General features: G+C 42.7%; 1 protein-coding gene across 1 annotated transcript in view; it reads left to right on the top strand.

The window, feature by feature from the left end:
• Positions 1–20,618, top strand: part of LOC103125982 (T cell receptor alpha chain MC.7.G5-like) — a 578,475-nt gene that overhangs the window by 446,024 nt on the left and 111,833 nt on the right. The gene's annotated exons all lie outside the window — the stretch shown is intronic.

Raw genomic sequence — 20,618 nt, 5'->3', positions numbered from 1 at the left:
AAATAAAATCTCAGCTATCAGAAAGTCGCAGGTAATTAAACAGGTGGCGTATGAAGCCATTGTTGTGGGACAGAGTTCATAGAAAAGAGATTTTGGAAATAATTCTCTCTCTTTTTTTTTTGCCTCCAGGATTGTTGCTGGGGCTCAGTGCCTGCACTATGAATCTACTTCTGGAGGCCATTTTTCCCATTTCTGTTGCCCTTGTTGTTGTTATTATTGTTGCCATTGCTATCATTGTTGTTGGATAAGACAGAGAGAAATGGAGAGAGGAGGAGAAGACAGAGAGGGGGAGACTAAGATAGACACCTGCAGACCTGCTTCACAACTTGGAAAGTGACCCCTCCCCTCGCAGGTGGGGAGCTAGGGGCTCAAACCGGGATCCTTATGCCAGTCATAGAGCTTCTCACCATGTGCACTTAATCTGCTACCACCCGGCCCCAAACCATTTTTTTAATTTAATTTTTATTTTCTAATTTTCTTCACTTACTACTGAATACAGACAGAGAGAAATAGATAGGGGATGGGGAAATAGAGAGGAAAAGAGATACCTGTAGACACCACTTGTGAAGCTTTCCCCCTGCAGGTGGGAACCAGGGACTTAAACACAGGCCCTGCACACTGTAGTGTGTGCACTTAAACTGGCGCCCCACTGCCCGGCCCTAGGAATAATTCTTTTTAATTCTTTATTTCTTAGTTAATGAAAGAGAACCAGAGCATCACTGTGGTGCATGTGACTCTGGGCATCCAACTCTGAACCTCGGGTCAAACACGCTAGTGTCTGTGCTACCTCCCAACTCACTGGGACTAAAAATTGAGCTTGACCTTGAAGACAATGGAAAACCTGGCACAACTAGGACTATTATTTTAGTAAAGGAATTTCCTCTGACCTGGTAAGTCTCCACACACCAGAGCAAAGACACAATTACACCTTGTGCTTTTGAAAGACATCCCCTAGGAATTAAGGAGTATTTCTGTGCACTTCAGAAAATCAATCAATATTAAACTATAAATCTGACAGCTCTGAACTTACCTTTGCTCCTCTCTTGACCCTACATATATTTGACCGAAGAGCACAAAGATTAATAATCCTTTCATCCTAGGATGGCAATCATCAGTTCCACACCAACTTCAATTGTTCTCTTTAAAAAAAATAAAGGATTTATTTATTTATTTTTCTTTTTTTTTTTATTTATAAAAAGGAAACACTGACAAAACCATAGGGTAAGAGGGGTACAACTCCACACAATTCCCACCACCAGAACTCCGTATCCCATCCCTTCCCCTGGTAGCTTTCCTATTCTTTATCCCTCTGGGAGTATAGACCCAGGGTCATTGTGGGATGCAGAAGGTGGAAGGTCTGGCTTCTGTAATTGCTTTCTTGCTGAACATGGGGGTTGACAGGTCAATCCATACTCTAGATCCATATTCATTTTTAACTCTAGAAGAGCAAAACATGGGAAATAAACTACACCTGGGCTTGGCTGTGCAAAATAACAGAGTTTATAGCTTAAAGGATAGGCTACGTCAATTCAGTCAAAATAAAATCAAAAGTGTTTATATTCCTAGAGACGAATATAAACAATTAACAGAGTTAATACATTTAATGTGATTTTCATTTTTCATGCAGAATTGAAACATGCTTTTGGTTTACTCTTTTGGAAAAGAGCCTTTCAGATAATAATGTTCAGAATATAGTGATGAGTTTATGACATTTCTCTCCAGTGTAGCAGACTGGAAGCATGCACAGTTACAAAAAATAATAATAATAAGACTAGCTTCCTGTTTCACACACACAAAAAATTACACAGGCACAAAGTATTCCTAATCAAAAATTTTTCTAAACATTTTAACATCTCAGATTACTGGCCAGTCACTATGGGAATTTATAACTTTACAAAAAAAAAAAAAAATGCTTGTCTGTCACCATCTTCTCCTACCTAGTGACCAATCTTGGCCACATCAAGTCAACATGTTTATCTTGCTATGACCCAGTATGCAGGACACTACATCATCTACCCCCATATTTATGCCCAAACTAAGTAAACTAAACCTAATCAAACCTTTGATCTTAACAGGAGACAAGAGAGCTAGAAGGAAAGTTAAATGGTTCCACAAATAAACAGCTAGACAAATTTGGAAGGAGAACTATTTTACAGGATGACAGGCCCAGTCTTTTCAGTAATTATTGATATGTAAAAAAGAAAAATACACTGAACCCATGTCTTCTAATAAACTAGTTCTTTTAGGACAGATAGCCCAAAAGCACTGTCAAACTTTCCCAGTATCTCTCTTCCTGTAGTCTACACTCCCCCAGGTTCTTTGTTATTTTTTTCCATTTTCTTTCTGTACATAATGTCTCTTGCACAATCTGGTCTTCCCTGAATAAATTGCAGTTTATCTGTAACCCTTTAGTCTGCATTTATTTCCATGTCAGGAGCAGTAGGTGAAGATAAATTGATCCAATTCAAAATTCTCAATCCCAAATATTCCAAACCTAGAGGATACTACTATCCAATTCCTCCTTCATTTCTTGGACTGGCATCTTATGAATTTTCTCTACTCTGAGTCACTGAGCAAATTACAACAAATTTATCTTTCTTGTGATGCTTAACTAAGGATGATATTTTTAAAAATTGTTTGAATCATTTATTTATTAAAAGAGAGAGAGAGAGAAAGCAAAGTAGCACTCTAATGCTTATGTTGCCAGAGATAGAACTGGGAACTCAGGCACACTGGTCTGATGCTCTACCATTTGAGCTATTACCCTGGCCACAAAAGTTGGCTTCTTTTATGTTCCTTGAAGTTGGATGTCTCAGTCAGGTTGTGAAACCTCTCAGAATCTTTATAGACTCTTCCACCTGTATTGTAATAACTCGTGGACCCATATAAGATTAAACCAATAAGGGACTGACTTAGAAAGTACAATAATCATGAAGAAATGATTCTAGTTAAGAGAACAGGCCAAAGTCTGCAATCAAGCCACCCAAGACCACCATGTGTGAGGGTAAGTCTGATATCCAAACCAACAGAAGCCTGCTGCAGGAAGGTGACCAGACAAGAGAGCAAGCTGCTCTCCACTCCTCCTTTTATGCATTCATCCCCCTCTATGTCTCTTCCTCCAGAGGATGTCCTCACACATATGCTAATAGTCCCAAACTCCTGCTGGGGTCACAACACACCTGAACTCCCAGGGGAGTGAACATATGCTCCTTAAAGCCTCTTCCAGCTATGGGATTCTAGGATTCCTCTCTACATGTACAACTGACCCTTGATTACTCATCTTAGTGGGAAAGAATGTGACTTGAATATTGCAATTATTTAAACAACATGAAATCCCTTTCTGTTTGGCTTAAGAATATATTTCACAGTGTAGAGCAAATCACAACAAATTTATCTTCCCAGTCATGCTTCAATTGGGCTAATGTACAAAATCAATTTGTTTACAACCCATGTTGCGGTGCCACACTAAGCAAACATATAGTGGGATTCCACAAGGCAGTCTTGTGCCAGCAAGAGAGCAGGGGAGGAAGGGGTGGAGCAATGCGGTTCTTCTGGCCATGGCTCTGCCTCTTCCTAACTTGTCCTCTCCCAACAGAAGACACATCATCCTTAGAATGTATCTGGAGACTTTCTCAGCACTCAGAGTCAGGTGCCTTGTTGGCACAGGATATACAAAGACAAACAACATAAAACCCTTCTCTCACTACCTAGTGAAAATGAAGAGAACATAGTTTTGAAGATGGTAAGAGGGGGGAAAAAAGCACTGATGCTATGAACATTGAGGAACAGGGTGGGCACCTAACCTTGTTCAGTGCTAAACATTCACTTAAAACTTCTCAGAAGAGTCAACCACTAAGTTAAAAGCAGAATAATTAAGCTCTTAGAAGGTGAGTTCAGGTAAAAGTGAGTTATAAAAGAAAAGAGCACTCTGACAAAAACAATGAGACATGAGAGAAAAGGAGCTTTCCAGAAGCAAGCTTTCCAGAAGCTCCTTAAAGGAGCGAGTAGAAAAGCACAGAATGGGATCAGGCAGTGGCAGCACATCTTGGGGCAGAGTGACGTGTTACAGTGCACAAGAGCCCAGTTCAAGCTCCCAGGTCCCACCTGCAAGAGGGAAGATTCATGAGTGGTGAAGCAGTACTGCAAGTGTCTCTTTTTCCCTCCCCATCTCCTCCTTCCCTCTCAACTTCTCTCTGCCTCAATCCAAAATAAATATATAAAATAAATTGAAATAAAGACTACAGAATGCACCTCTGAAGGAAGTATGACAAAGCCTATCTTTCCTACTATTTTATCATAAACATTATGGGAAAATACTAAAAATTTTAAGCAAGTAATTTCATATTTCTGCTGATTATGATCAATGACAATTCCAAAGTTTCAGTTGCTTATAACAACAGACACGTTACTTTTTCTCACTTGCCTATAGGCCACATGGACATGATTTCAAGACAAGATTCATGTATTCAGGCTGGGGAGACCTCATAACGGTTCTGCAGAAGTTTTTCATGCCTGAGGGTCTGGGGTCCCAAGGTCAAGCCCCAGCACTACTATAAGCCAGAGCTGAGTAGTGTTCTGGTATCTACCCATCTATCTATATCTCTCTCTCATTAAAAATAATCAAATAAATTCTAAACCCAAGCTGAAGTAGTAAAGACTCCCTTAGTTCATCCTCTTATCTCAGAGGACAGAGGTTGACGACTGCTCTTGGAGACCCATGATGGGATGCCGCTTGAATCTTCCACTTGGAGATGAAACCCTACTTGTCCACTCCCATCTCCTGGGTCAAAGCATAACAAAGCCCCAAAGTCAGTGGAGTATAATGATACCCATGCCAGGAAGCCTTCCAAGTCCCTGGCAAACTCCCTGGGTATCTACTCTTGTTCCAGGGAAGGCATGAAGTGCTAGGAACCACAGTAGGTGCATTCTTATCAAGAGCCACCACTGCAAAACCTTCCGCCAAGGTTGCCGGACTGTGAGCTTCCAGATGTGCAGTTACACCATTTATATTTTGCATTCCTCAGAATTTAATAGCCTTTTCATTCCCTATTTTTTGTTTCCTGTAACTAGGTCTCTTCAGACCAGTTTCTAATAGTTGCTTAGTAAAAAAAAAAAATGGTTCATGGGAACTAGAAGAGGGGGTAATTTCACATGGGTTAACCAGAAGCTTAATTAATTGTTCACAACAGTAGCCATACTTCTTGCTATTTCAAAGATGAGCAAGGCGGCACAGTGAATAAAATGTCATGATCTCTAGCGTGAAAACTAGAATTCAATCCCTGGCAGCACATGTGCCAGAGTGATGTCTAGTTATCTTTCTCTATCTATCCTTCCATTTCTCCCATTAATAAATAGTCTATTAAAAACTAGGCTAATACAAAAACCCACTATATTCAAGAGTCCAAATTACCATTCTTTATTCTTACCTGGGTCTTTCCATTAAACCTGTATTTCTCTGATTTCTGTCTCACACCGTGTCTGTGACTGAGACCCTGTGTGTCTTTTCCTATCTGTTTATTCTTGCCCATCCTCATGAGTCATCTAAAGAGTTTGACGCTCTCAGTGTGAAGATGTTGTTGCTTAGAGTTTGGGGGACTGGGTTGCAGTTCTGTGTAGAGTAAGAGGAAGTTGCCCAAAGATTATAAGTAAATTAAACCACAGGATTGGATAAACTCCTTAAGAAAAAAAAAAATGAAAAGCAGCTTGTATTTTTCAGTCCTGCCTGGGTTTTTAATAACAATGGCACAATTCACAACTCTCCTTTGGTGTTTCCCATCAACCAAGGTCACCTTCGATGAGTCTGTCTCATCACTTTATTTTCAGAGTGACAGGCACAGAGGTCCAAGGCAAAGCCAGCCTAGTATCTTGAGAGCACTAAAGGACCATTTTCTAAAAGAGGATGGGTGCAGGGTTACATAGCATAAAGGTTATGCAAAGAGATTTTCATGCCAAAGGCTCCATAGTCCCAGGTTCAATCCTTCACACCACCAAACACTAGAGCAAAGAAGTGATCTGGAAATAATAATAATAATAAAATAAAATAACAAGACTATCAATTAAAATCATCCAGGCCAGGAAAACAGCTCACTGGACAGGGTGCTGCTTGAGCACGTGCATGACCCAGGGCTGAGCCAGGTCCCCACCTCATGGAAGGAAGTTTTGGTGCTACGGTCTCTTTCATTCTTTCTCTGCCTTTCTGTGTTTCTGTCTCTATATTAATAGAAAAAATAAATCCTAAAATTTACAGTTAAAAGCACCCACTGAATATGACCAGAACTCCTGAGTCTAGTCACTCTGGTTGTCCTTTGTATCAGGGCACTCTACTGGGGGTTCAAGCAGAGCTAAAAATATTTTTTGATTTTTTATTTATAAAAAGGAAACATTGACTAAACCATAGGATAAGAGGGGTTCAACTCCACACAATTCCCACTGCCAGAACTCTGTATCCCATCTCCATCCCCTGATAGCTTCCCTATTCTTTAACCCTCTGGGAGTATGGACCCAGGGTCATTATAGGGTGCAGAAGGTGGAAGGTCTAGCTCCTGTCATTGCTTCATCACTGAACATGGGCATTGACAGGTCGACCCATACTCTCAGCCTGTCTCTCTCTTTCCCTAGTAGGTTAGAGCTCTGGTGAAGTGGGGCTCCAGGACATATTGGTGGGGTTGTCTTTCCAGCGAAGTCTGGTTGGCATTATGCTAGCATCTGGAACCTGGTGGTTGAAAAGAGAGTTAGCATACAAAGCCAAACCAATTGTTGACCAATCATGAACCTAAAGGCTGGAATAGTGCAGATGAAGAGTTGGGGGGCCCTCAGTTTTGTAGACAGCTACTAGGCCTATTTTGCTTAGATTCCAAAGGGCCTGTGGCTATACTAGTGTTGTTGATGTTCTTGTTTTTGCCTTAGCCTGAAATCTGATATGCAGGTGGATCCTAATTATTGTCTGGGGAGGTGATGTCATGGCTGGCAAAAGGACCAGAAAACTGGATCAAGGAAGAGAGTAGCTCCCAAAAATGGGAAAGGGGTATAAATATTGTTGACTATAAACTCCATCAATTCGATATGATCTGGGGCTCATATTCAGCTTAGGAGCCTTTGTGACCTCTGCATCCCTGTAGATCTGAGCTCACATTCTGTGGTCATGAGTAGCAACATTCCAAGCTGCCCCCAAATCAGGACCCATCTTCCTCAGGTGTAGCATAGAGTATATTGTCCAGCCTCCCTTCGAAGGATGGAACATCGCAGAGCTAAAATTTAGCATGTGCTCTGGCAGCTGAGATGAGGCTCCAGAGCAGAGTTGCACCAGCAGGGGGAGGGGCTGCTTCTTACAGAGCGCACCAATTGCCTTCTGTTTGCCAGGGTACAATACAAGGGGCTGTGCTGCAGTCACCCAGAAGGATTTTTTTGTTTGTTGGTTTGTTTGTTTGTTTTTAAACCCTCCAAAGCACCATCTGTGATACTAGCCCTGAATTTAACAACCAGAAAGTCTGTGGAGGGGATAACATTTTAAAATAACAGGAAAGCCCTTTGTCAACTGCACAGCAGTGCTCAGGTGTAAAATGGGAGGAAAGGACGTGATTCAGACGCTTAGCAGGTGGCAGCAGAGATCACAGTGACCACAAACACTTTCTGCCTAGCCCACAGCATGTAGAGTCCATTTGAGACATTTAGGTGCCTGAAAATCCCCTTCTGTGGGAAACCAGTTGAAGGTACACTAGCCAGAGAGCACAGATGAAGTAGACAAGATGGTTGCTGGGCATTCATTCTAATTTCTGGCACAGGGCAGACCTGGCCAGTGGGCCAGGAGAAGCTGAGGTGGAAGCAGCAGGATGGGCCTGCCCCCACCTCACCACCCAATTCCTTTGATCTTGACTGGGAGAAGACATCTGGCACTCTGGGTTCTCAGAGGCTTCATAGGGTGAAGCCAAGGGGAGGTTTTTGTAAAGGGCTATAGCACTGTGATGATTGGTGGGATACCCACAGTGTTACAAAACCCACAGCGGCCTGTACAAAAACTGTAGAAGGAAAGTAGCATTTCCCTGGGGCATGAGCACAACTGAGAGCCACCCTTCCTTGCTCAGTGACCCAGAAGGGATGTCAGACCAAGAGGGATAAACTAGATGCTGACCTGTTTGTCGCTGTCTCTAGCTTTGAGACATGATCTTACAGTTACATTAAGGAACACCAAAAGATATCACTCTTAAAACTCTCTTTGTCTTGGTTCTATGTTGGTTCTGTTGCAACAGAGATAAAAGAGCCATCTCACATGTTTGAATCCAAGTCCCAAAGGAGATTTGTCTAGGTATCCTGCTGTGCCATTTGGAAGATGGATTTGAAGAGACTGATTTGTTTCTCTGCAATTCCCAGCCCTTCTTGTTCATTCTGGGGCTGGCTTTGCTGTCAGTCACCTGGACCTGAACAGTGCTTCCCACTGCCTGTTCACCTCTTGTTATGCCATAGGTCGTGGGCTCCTAAAGCAGCACTGGAGTCTGTGAAGGCCTTGACCTATGACCAGTCAAGGATCCCAGGCTCATCCATCACCCTGGCAGTGCCAGCTTTCCAAGACTCAAAGTCATGTGTGTGTCTAGGAAATGAGACCAATCTGAAACAACACAAAGCAGCCATTCAGAGGACTTGATGACTTGTTTTCCAGTACTGGAAACAGTCACCATAGGACTGTGTGCTCCTACCTGCTCCTCAGAGAGAATCCTCAAAGCAAATGCACTCTCCCTGCAATGAATTAGATCATCTTGAACCAACTGAATTAGCAGCACTTACCATCTTTCTCAGAACCAAGCTCTAAAGAGTCTCTAATCCACGAATTACCCGGAAGGAGGAAGGTGGAAGGACGCTTGAGGTTTTTGAAACACCCTTGAGTGCTGTGACTATGATAAACTCATCTTTGGAAAAGGAACCCAGCTGACCGTGGAACCACGTAAGTAATTCATTCATCTGGTTTTGTTGAATATAATGTCAAGAAGGATGTGTTGGGGGAGAGATATGAACTGTTGTTGATCTCCGTAGAAGTTAGGAAGCAGGTGGGGAATGTCTGTAAACATTACAAACTTCAGGGATGGGAGGTATGAGAGATTCCACATGGCTCAAAGGAAACTGAGAAATTTCTTCCCAGACCTTAGAATTCAGGTCAGATGACAGGGACCAGTGTCAGGGTCCAGGTCCCAAGGGGAAAACAAAAATGTCTGCAAATGACCAGCAACGAGGTTGATCTGAGTCTGGGTAATTCTATCAGGATGGCTCTGGACATAAGCCATTCTGACCAGGGGAGGGTTTTAAACTGCTCCTAGCTCCTGAGCATTGAGGGTGAGGCCAGAGTAAGTGGACACTGGTGCTTCTCCCTTTCTCTTCAGAAGGAGGGAACCGGTGTTCTAACATCTGTTTCTAACTGTTTGAAGTTGAAATACTGCAAGGGGGAGCCAGGTTGCTAGTGAGGAAGCTGTAACATTCTGGTTCCCTGTGAGACTAGATGCCGCCGAGCAGAACAAAGTGAATATGTAATGCTGCCAACTAAGAACTGCTTTCAAGTCTCGAGGACACAGCCAGGAGTCTTTCCCTGAGGGTCCCTCCTGTGCAGCTTCCTCACTAAGGTGCCACTCACTAATTATCTGCAGGAGAGGAACTGAGGCTACTGAAGGGTTGTACTCATCCCAGAAAAGAAAGCATCCATTTATGACATATAAGTGGCATTTGAATTCAACACAACATTGCTAAGCAAATTAATGAGTAAAAAGAAAGCCAATGAGTCCTGCAGTTTCCACTTGGCAACCACTCCCAGGCTGCTAGCAGTTATCTGCATTTATGTAGTAAGTGTTATGAACAAATGCAAAAGCCCATTTCAGAAGTTCCAGAGAAGTCTGGCAATGAGGTCAGTGGTCCCAAATCTGTCAACAGGGCAACGACAAGAGAAATAGCATTTGTGCCCTTGAAGAAAAGAGCTAGGGTGGACTAGGATGGTGGCGTGGGTTCCTCTCTGAGAATGCCTGAGAACAGGGCAAACTGGAGTGGGTGAGATGAAGGAGACAGAGGCAGGAAGCAAAAGGAGCACAAGTTGGGTGCTGCCAGGTTCCCTATACTTTGAAAAAAAGTGAGGCAAGGACTTCGTGCCCAGAAAGAGCTAGAGAACCAAAGCTGAGCTAGCAGAGTCAGAGCAGAGAAGTCCAGATATATATATTTTTTAATGACAGTAAATTTTTGAAAATTCAAGTCTGCCCTTAAATTTCATTGGCTTTGTGTGTGTATGCCTTTTTGTGTGTGTATGGTTTTTTGTTTGCTTGCTTTTTTATTACAGATTTAACATTGATTTACAAGATTATGAGACAACAGGGGTATAATTCCACATCATTCCTACCACCAGACTTCTATATCCACATTCCCTCCACTGGAAACTATAGCAGTTCTCCCAAGGTCACAGATATAAACTTTCTATGGTCCTGCCTTCTCTTCCTTTCTGAGTCATACACCAATTGCTACATCCAAATGTCCTTCCTTTATTTTTTTTCTTCTCTCTCTGGGCCTTAGGATCTTGATGGAATGGGGAGTTCAGAACCCTCTGGTCATCTTCCCCTAACATTGCTCCCTCTCTGGGAGTATGAACCAAAATTCTTTATGGGGTGCAGAACTTGGAAGGTCTGGCTTCTATAACTGCTTCTTCACTGGACTTGGTGTTGGCAGGTCAATCCATACCCTCAGCCTGTTTCTATCTTTCCCTAGTGGGGCAGAGCTCTGGAGAGGTGAGATTCCAGGAAGCATGGTGAGGTCATCTGCCCAGGGAAGTCAGGATGCAATGACTTTATTTTTTATTTTTATTACTGATTTGATAATGGTTTACAGGATTATAAAATTATAGGGGTCTAGTTCCATAGTGCAACCACCACCAAAGTCCTATGCCTCCCTTCACCCACCCCCCCACAATGATAATCATCAGAATTCTCACAAAGTCTTAGAGACAGCTTGGTTTGTCTTTGTGTTTATGTTTGTTTTTTGCAAGTTTGTGTTTCAATTCTCTGTATTCCATATGAGTAAAAATATCTGGTAGCTGCCTTTCCCCTCCTCACTTGCTTCATTGAGCAACATCACCTCCAGTTCCATCCATTTTGTCCCACAGGACACAGTATCATTTTTTTTTTTATTTAAGAAAGGAAACATTAACAAAACCATAGGATAAGAGGGGTACAACTCCACACAATTCCCACCATCCAGTGGGATCCATATCCCATCCCCTCCCCTGATAGCTTTCCCATTCTCTATCCCTCTGGGAGTGTGGACCCAGGGTCGTTGTGGGTTGCAGAAGGTGGAAGGTCTGGCTTCTGTAATTGCTTCCCCACTGAACATGGGCTTAACAAGAGAACTGGTCAATCCATACTTCCAGTCTGCCTCTCTCTTTCCCTAGTAGGGTGGGGCTCTGGGGAAGCAGAGCTCCAGGACACACTGGTGGGGTCTTCAGTCCAGGGAAGTCTAGTCGGCATCATGCTGACATCCGGAACCTGGTGGCTGAAAAGAGAGTTAACATACAAAGCCAAACAAATTGTTGAACAATCATGGACCTAAAGGCTGGAATAGTACAGATGAAGTGTTGGGGGTGGGTACTCTCTGGAGACTTTTGTGTGCTTCTGCTTTCAGGTATATATTTTTCCCTGGTTTATGAACACGTGTGAACATATGCTCTATCTCAGGGGACCTGGTCTATATCTAGGTTTGGGGATTTTATTGGGGAGTGGACCACCTGGAATGGAATTAGAGAATACTATGATAGGAAAGGTCTCACCTGAGTGATGAAGCTGAAGGGTTGTCATTCCACACCTGAAGTCTCTGGACACAATCTGAAGTGAAGCATGCTGGGGTGACACTCCTTGCGTTGATTAGGTTGCGATCGCAGATGCAATATTATTTGATTTGAATTGAGAGAAGCATGCAGGAAAGTGGGCCCCACCGTAAGGTTCCAGGACTGGGGGAAATATAGGCTCTATAGTGGAAATGTGAGGTTCCTGCTGTGTTAGGGTTCAATAACAATGGATAGTTATTGTTATCATCACATTTTTTGGTAATTGGGTTAACTTTGAAAAGTCCCTTTGTTTGGGTTTGCTATATAATACCCAGCATCTTGTATATAGTGGTGTCACCAGATGCTTCTGTTCTCCCTGGTCTAGGCTTTCTAGAGAGTCAACTTATCAAAGGACAATATCATATTTTAACTGCAGAATAGTATTCCACTGAGTATAGGTCCCATGGCTTCTTTATCCAGTCATCCCTCCGTAAGCATTTAGGTCGCTTCCCCTCTTTGTCTATTAGAGACTTCATTGGCTTTTAACCTTCTCACCGCAATAGTAGTTTATCCATGTTCCCAACAGAGCTGGTAACTGATATTTGTAATCTCCCATTGTTCTCCAAGGTCTTTCTAGAGAACTCAGTGCTTCTATTCCCTGGCTCACTCTCCAGTGCTTCCTTAAGTATGGAATGTACAACACCTCGTTTTGATTAACTCTTTTTACTCTCTGAACTTGCCCTGTTTTTCAATCACACCAGAGTTGTAAACAGATTGTCAAAACCATGCCATTTAAAGTTTCTTTTCAATTGTACTTTAAGTGATAATATGGCAAGTAAATTCAAAGGAGGTTATAAAACAAATTATATGCCAGATGCATATACCAAAAAGAGGGAGCAAGATGATTAATCAAAGTTTGGCAACAGTAAGCTGGTTCATTCCATCACTCTTTGAAATGAAAAGATAAGGGGCACCCAGAAAGGGCAGGACCCAGAATGTCTTTGAATAGTGTCTCTTTTTTTCAACCAACTAATATGGGATTAAAGAGGCATCACTGCAAACCCAAGGCCTTTATTTTCTCAGAAACATACTTCCTTTTGGTGCTTTCTTTCCTCAGGAACTTCTTTCAAATTCTTTTTTTTTTAATTTTTTATTTATAAAAAGGAAACATTGACAAAACCATAGGATGAGAGGAGTACAGCTTCACACAATTCCCACCACCAGACCTCCGTATTCCATCCCCTCCCCTGATAGCTTTCCTGTTTATTCTTTACCCCTCTGGGAGTATGGACCCAAGATCATTGTGGGATGCAGAAGGCTGAAGGTCTGGCTTCTATAATTGCTTCCCCGCTTATCGTGGGTGTTAACAGGTCGATCCATACTCCCAGCCTGTCTCTCTCTTTCCCTAGTGGGGAAGGGCTCTGGGGAAACGGAGCTCCAAGGCACCTTGGAGGGGTTGTCTGTCCAGCAAAGTGTGGTTGCATCCTGCTAACTTCTGGAACCTAATGGCTGAAAAGAGAGTTAACATACAAAGCCAAACAAATTGTTGACCAACCATGGACCTAAAGGCTGGAATAGTGCAGATGAAGTGTTGGGGGGGGGGGTCCTTTATTTTGTAGATAGCTAGTAGGCATATTTTAGTTATATTTCAAAGGGCCTGTGGCTATACTAGTGGTTTTTTATTCTTGAGCCTGAAATCTGATATGCAGGTAGATCCTAATTATTGTCTGGGGAGAAGATGTCATGGCTGGTAAAAGGACCAGAAAGCTGGATCAGGGAAGAGAGTAGCTTCCTAATATGGGAAAGGGGTATAAATATTGATGTGATCTGGGGCCCATAGCGAGTTTAGGAGCCTGTGTGACCTCTACATCCCTCTAGATCTGAGCTCACATTCTGTGGTCATGAGTAGGAACATTCCATGCTGCCCCAGTATCGACCCATCTTCCTCAGGTGTAGCATAGAGTATGTTGTCCAGCCTCCCTTCAGAGGATGGAACATTCTCTACCATTGTTGATCCAAGTTGAGGGCAAGGTCCTATGGGGGCCCACAAAGGGGTCTATTTTGTTGTTCCTGATAGAAATGACCAGTAACAATGGAGAGAGGGATTTATTTGAGTTCTAGGCCCATGAAGTCTGTTTGGGAATCTCAGGACTCCCCAGTTAGGGCCCCAGCTGGTGCAATGGCCTGATAGTGACTAAAGAGTCATTGTTAAAGTATAACAGTCTCTTGCCCTTATTCAGCTTTTGCAGACCTTGCTTTGCTAAGGTTAGCTTTGGAGTGAGTGAGAGAACTGTAATAGGAAGTAGGTGAGGAGGGTATCTAAGTCTAAGCGGACACTATTTCATTATGAACTTGATACTCGCTACAGACTATTGTGTATTTTTGCTTTCAGATATATATTTTGCCCTAATTTATGGATACATGTGAACATCTTATGGGACCTGGCCTATATCTAGGTTTTGGGACTTTGTTAGGAAGTGAAGCTCCTGGAATTGAATTAGAAAATACTATAAAAGGAAAGGTATCACCCGAGTGATAAAGGTGAAGTGTTGGCATTCCATGCCTGACGTCTCTGTACACAGTCTGAGGTGAAGCATGCTGAGATGGTACTCGTTGCATTGATTAGGTTGGAATCGGAGGATGCAATATCATTTGGCCTGACTTGAGAGAAGCATGCAGGGAAGTGAGCCCCACCCCAGAAGTTCCAGGATTGGGAGAAACATAGGCTCTATAGAGGAAGCAGGAGATTCCTGTTGTCTTAGGGTTTAAGAAGACAATAGATAGTTATTGTAATAATCACATTGTTTGGCAATTGGGTTAACTTTGAAAAATCCCTTTGTTTGGATTTGCTGTATCATACACACCCTCACCATATTTTATGTCCTTTGACATTATTTGCATATAGCTATGCCACCGGTTGCCTTTGTTCTCCCTAGACTAAGCTTTTAAGAGAGTCAACATATCAAAGACTCAGCCTATATATTAAAAAGACTCAGCCTGTGCTTTAAAAAGTTTGAGACATTCAATCAGTTTTTCCCCTCTCATATCACTTAAATAGTGATTTATATGAATACAAATTAATTGGAGTGTACATAAACACCATTCCCACCACCAAAAGACTGTGGCCCACCCCCTCCCCTCCCCCCACCCCATGAAGCTGAACATCCACCTTCACCCTCCACCCAGGGTTTTTACTTTGGTGCCCTACTACTTCTTTCAAGTTCTTACTTGCAGGGCTCACTCAAGTAGCACAAAACTAACAGAGCAGGTCTTCAAACACATTTTTTAACCCCCTGTGTAGAGAAAACCTGAGTGCCACTTAACTTTGTAAAAACAGAACCGGAAAACAGGACAGAACAGTGTGGAATCAAGTGCTACTGAATGTGAAATGGCAGGAGTGTGTGAGTGTGTGTGAGTGAGTGAGTGCATGTGTGCATGTGTGTGTGCATGTGTGTGTGTGTGTGTGTGTGTGTGTGTGTGTGTGTGTGTGTGTGTGTGTGTGACAAAGGCTTCAATCACTGAGGACATCCTTGGGAAAGTGGGCTATGGACATGACCTTAGAATAAAATGTCTTGTTACATGTCATCATTATGTCAACTACCATTTTTTCTTCAAGGCTTAACACTTATTGAACAACATTTATGGAAGGGATGTAATAGATGTCTTGATGCTTTCTTTCTACTGATGTCAAAAGAACATTATTACACAAAGTCTCTCAACTATCAATTTTTGAGAGACTTAAAAGGTAGCTAGGCTACATCTTTTATGTTAATGGACTAGATATGTTATGCTATTGGGCTGGGTATTTTATCTCAATTAGCTAGATAATCTATATTCATAGGCTAGATATTTTGTGTTAATGGGCTAGCTATTTTATGTTATCCAGTTCTCATGGTGGCCATGCAATATTAGATATTTTAGCAGAGTCATCTGTCTGACTAAACCCTGTGCTCTTCAGAACTCCACTCTGCTGTGAGCCCCACAACTAGATCAGAGCGCATGCCAGGGCAGGCATCTCCAGCCCAGCCCAGCCCTCAGCCTCTAGTACACACCTTTCTAAGCTACCTGAACAATCTCTATCAACAGTGACACCTTCCAGATGCCACCCCCCACCTTCATGTACCAAGCAGGGGCTCCTGCTCCCAGACCAAAACCACTTGCCCAAAGAGGCATTCCCTTTCCCTCAGAGGAACTGAACCAGACCCACACTTCACATCATACCTCTGAATCTAGATGGTCCCTAAACTCCGAAAAGTCTAGATAATGATAGAACATCATTCTCCACTCTCAAAGCAAGGAATACACACAACACACACAACCCTGGGCTACAGATGAACTTCTAAAATCCCAAGATACCATCCCATTCCTCCCACCCCCTGGCCCTTGTCCTGGCCTCTTGTCAGACTCTCTCATTATGGAGAATGCCTCACACAATGAAGTCTTCCACATGCAGTTCCCTCAGCACGGAAGTATTTTCTGCCAGGGACTCCCTAGTTTCTTCCCTTTCCTCCTTTAGCTCTTTAATCAAATAGGACTTCCAGTGAGGTCTTCTCCAACTGCCCTTGTCATTCTTCTGCAGTCCCTTGGCCCTATTTTATGTGTCATCCTTCAGGTTTCACTTTTCCAAGCTGATTTTTTTTTTCAGATAGGAAGAGACAGAAGCAAAAAGAGAATAAAAGACACCACACCACTGAAGCTTCCTCCAATGCAGTGGGGGCCAGACTTGGACATGGTTTGCATACGGGGCATAGTAGGTGCACTATCCAAGTGAGCTGTTTTATTGGCTCTACCTTGCTTTTTTGTTTTTGTTTTTTGTCACCGTCGTCACTGTTGTTGTTCTAATACCCCACATCTCCGTTTGAAATTTTGCATGCTCAACTATCATTCATCTCCTTTGTCCCATAAGAGTACAGGATTTGAGTTGTTTCAGAATATATCTGCACATATGTCAATGGCACGAAATAAGCATTTTTGAATGAATTAGCAAACAAACAAATAAATAACAAGTTATAGTGTGAGGCATAAAAGAAATAGGCAAATAGCTATGAAAGCAAGATAGGAGCCTTCATCACCACTTTTAAGTCCCAACTCTGTAACCTGGGACACATCATTGTAACTAAGTCCAGTGCACTCTTCTAAACGCTAGGTATGAACAGGGCATATAACTCTCTAGACTTTTTCCCACCTACATGCAGCCCAAAGGTTGAGAACCCCTACTATATGGTAAACATTCTGCTTTTCTTTAACCCTGATAAAGTAAAAAACACCTTTCCACTTGACTCTTTCTTTCTTCCCAAATACAGAATCAAATGGGAAAATGACAAAAACTTAGATTCCTACTTGACCCAGAAATTCCCACCCACTTTATGCAGAAAGATGTTCCCTAAGACTGAGGGAAAAAGAGTTCAGGCCAAGTGGGAAAGAAAATTCTATCAATACCATCACATGGTATGGCAATAGGGCCAGGGCTACCAGGAAGAGAAAGATAGTTTTTAGACTAGGTCTACCAGCTGTGCTTAATCCACTGATCTTTGGCAAAGGAACGTATCTGGAGGTGGAACCACGTAAGTAACTCATTCTTTCTTCTTATAGTCACTATGTTTGGCAACTGTCTTTATTGAACATTTTTGTTCAGTCACTAACTGAAGAAACACTTTTCAGTTTGCTGAAAAATCCCCCCAGCAGCTAGCTTAGCAAGGGATTTTTTTTTTTCTTTTAAGGAACAGGGGCTGAGTTTCTGATGAGACACAGAGTGATGTATGTCCTGCTTTCGTGTTCTTAGTGCTCTAGCCTTTCTGAAGGGTAGTCTTCACTAGCTTAGGCGATGCCAGAGCATTTGCCATTGCTATAGACAGACCTGTATGTCTTGTGAATATGAGGTGCAATGGCAAGAAATCAGAAACTAAGTCCCTATCTGTCTCTTTGACAAGCCCTGGCAATTTCACTGAATTGTAGTGTTTCTCTAACTAGACCACATGACTTCCCAGTATCTTCTAGCTCTAGCTCACTATAATCCTGATTTTCACCCAGAATCAATGCTTAGGGACAGACAGGAAATTTAAGAAAGCCCAACTGTGGATGTGAGTCTGAGGGTGATCTAGCTGCGACATCTGTCACTCCATTGATCGCCAGGGCTGATTCGGCTGATCTGGCTGGCTAGGCAGGTGTCCCCTTCCTCCCTCACAACTCCATGTGTGTCCCTCCCCAAGCTGCATGCTCGGTCAAAGAGGATGTCCTTCCCCAAATGGAGATGGTCTTCAATCGAGGGTATAGGAGTAGCCGTGTTCCCCTGCTAGAACCTCCAAACAAGCTCTCAAGAAAACCCAACTGTATAAATGTCTTATAACTCAGTAAGAAAACTGTGGCTTAATGGGAGAAGCACTAGAGAGAGAGTCAACAACACTGCCTACACCCATTAACCCTTGTGTGCGTACAGAAGTCTTGACAAGTTGACAAGGCTCCTTATTGCTCTAGTTGAATGCGTAGAAACTAGAATTTGGAAAGCTGAAAGTAAGACTCAGCTCTGCCATTTACTATGGTAAGCACTCTTAGCTTTAGTGACTTTTTCTGCAAGATAGATCTAAATATCACCCCATAGGGTTTGTTTTGTTGATGTTTGTTCAGACTGTAATACTACCAGCTATTTCTGTGTAACAAAGTATAAATACAAACAGTAACCACCTATGGGTGTCAGGATCATTTGGATGGACTCCAACACTTTTGCATCAGTGGCTTATATTCAAGTTGTCATGTCCTTGGACCTTTGAGGCAGAACCCTTAGTTTGACTTTCTTGAGCCTTTTGGTTATATTCTGCAGACAATGCACATTTGATACTCCTGGGGAGGGCAAATTTATTTTTCTCCCTTTGAAAATATATGATTCTGAAGCCAAATATGGAGGGTGAAAGATGGCAGGGTGAGGAGGTGATAGAAAGGGAAAAAAATCCTAGGGACTTCCCTAAACATCAACGTTCAGAAAAGAACACACATCCAACAAACTGCCAATCTATGATGTTTAAATATCGTAAATGCCTGCAGATTCCTTACTCTTGCTGCATTTGTTCAGGTTAATGAGTGTCAGGGTTCCGTGTTACAATATCTGAGTTAGTATTTACACAGCACAACTCCTCTTTGGAAGTAGGACTCAGCTCACTGTGGAGCCAAGCAAGTTGCCTATTTTACTCCACCATGTATATTATCTTGGAGTTGTAGCATAGTCCTGAAGGAATAGAATGTCTTGAGTAGTTAGAATGATCCAAATTGGACATCAGGGTAAAATTTGAGGGTACTACATAGGTTTTTCTTAATAAAATATTCTCTGTTATGCTTAGAAACTCTGTTCTGAAGATTGGCATTGGTCAATCTTCTAGATCAGCATAAATGAGCCCTTAATATGAATTCTGACTCCCTCTCCAGGGACAAGAACCCAGGGAAAGGCAAGCCCTGGAGAGGAAATCCTCTTCATTATATGAGGAAACAGAGTCATGGCTGCTTTTACGAGGGAGAGTTAGAATGAAGGAAAAGATTTTTTTAATGGGTAAAGAGTAAACAGACAAAAACAAATCAGGACCTTCCTTTCTTAGCTGAGAACTTGCATTGAACTAGCACTCCTGATGCCAAGGTGAATTCACCTCCCCAAATATGAGGACTCCACACAGGGGTCTCAAACCCACAGCTGATGCAGGAACCAACTGTAGTCATCAACTACAAGACCCCTGCCCCCCCCCAAAAAAAAAATGCGATGGTGCTTTCTTCAAGACAGTGCCAACAGGCTGTTTACTCTGGTGCTTAGGAATCCTGAGGTTGTACCCAGGTAGTTCAGGTAACTGCCAGTGGTCTGTCAGTAGGAACAATCAAGAGACTAAGTCTTTCAGAAGCTTTCCGAAATGCCAAGTCCATTGGAGCAAGCATTACCTGTTATTAGATGGCTGTCTTCTTAGTTTGTTTCTCTGAGAAGAGATAAAGGAGCAGGGAAAGATAAACAAAGGTGGTAAGGCTCTCTGAGCATATTGAAAATGGCTGGTAGGGTCTACACTGTCTACCTCTGAGGGGAAGATGAGTTCTCAGGGATTCTTATTCATTGGTGGCCTCCAGGGAAATTGTGGAATTGGTCAAGTTATCTTATCTTTGAGAAGAGACTGGAGCAATGAAAAGAAGGAGGGAAATAGAATCATATTGCAGTGATTTGCTGTCTGACTGATGTTGGGTAAATTGCAGCTGAGCAAAAAAAAAAAAAGCATTGTGTTTCGTTTCATTTTCCTTTTAAATTACTTCCACCTGAAATTCAGCATTATCTGCAGTCTAGGAATTATCAAAGCTCTGAGTTCGTGATGCCTTTGGGAGTCTTTGGAACACAGGAAGAGGTGAAACTGATGATTAATCCTGCTTCATGACAATGACCCACATTCCCCCCCAGTGCTCTGCTTGGTTGTCTCCCTGCAGGGGTAGGGTGCAATATGATGGTGTGAAGGTCAGGGAGGGGAAGGCAGAACTTCAGCTCATGCCTCCTAGTCCTTAAAGACAGCAATCATGGTCCTATCCCACTGCTGTTCCCTCTTGTCTCGCTCTAGCCCCAGATTCTGGAATTTCGGTGCTGAGGCAGAGTGGTCCAGAATCTTTCTATTTCACATGATTACTACAACCTCCTGAGGCCTGTATCTGGCTCCACAGGCAGCAGAAACTATAAAGCCAAAATAAGCTACCCCAAGCAAGCACTGTGAGACCTGCATCTGTGAGACGCAGCTTCACTGGGCTCCCCCATCAGCTACCAATTTTTTGTTCAACCCTCAGGTCCTTAGAAAGCCTTTCCCTGGGCCCAGGGAACCAGAAGCAGATTTCA

This window comes from Erinaceus europaeus, chromosome 16 (assembly GCF_950295315.1).
Source record: "Erinaceus europaeus chromosome 16, mEriEur2.1, whole genome shotgun sequence".
NCBI classification, from domain to species: domain Eukaryota; kingdom Metazoa; phylum Chordata; class Mammalia; order Eulipotyphla; family Erinaceidae; genus Erinaceus; species Erinaceus europaeus.
The sequence above is the reverse complement of the archived record's forward strand: the minus strand, read 5'-3'. Positions and strand labels throughout refer to the sequence as shown.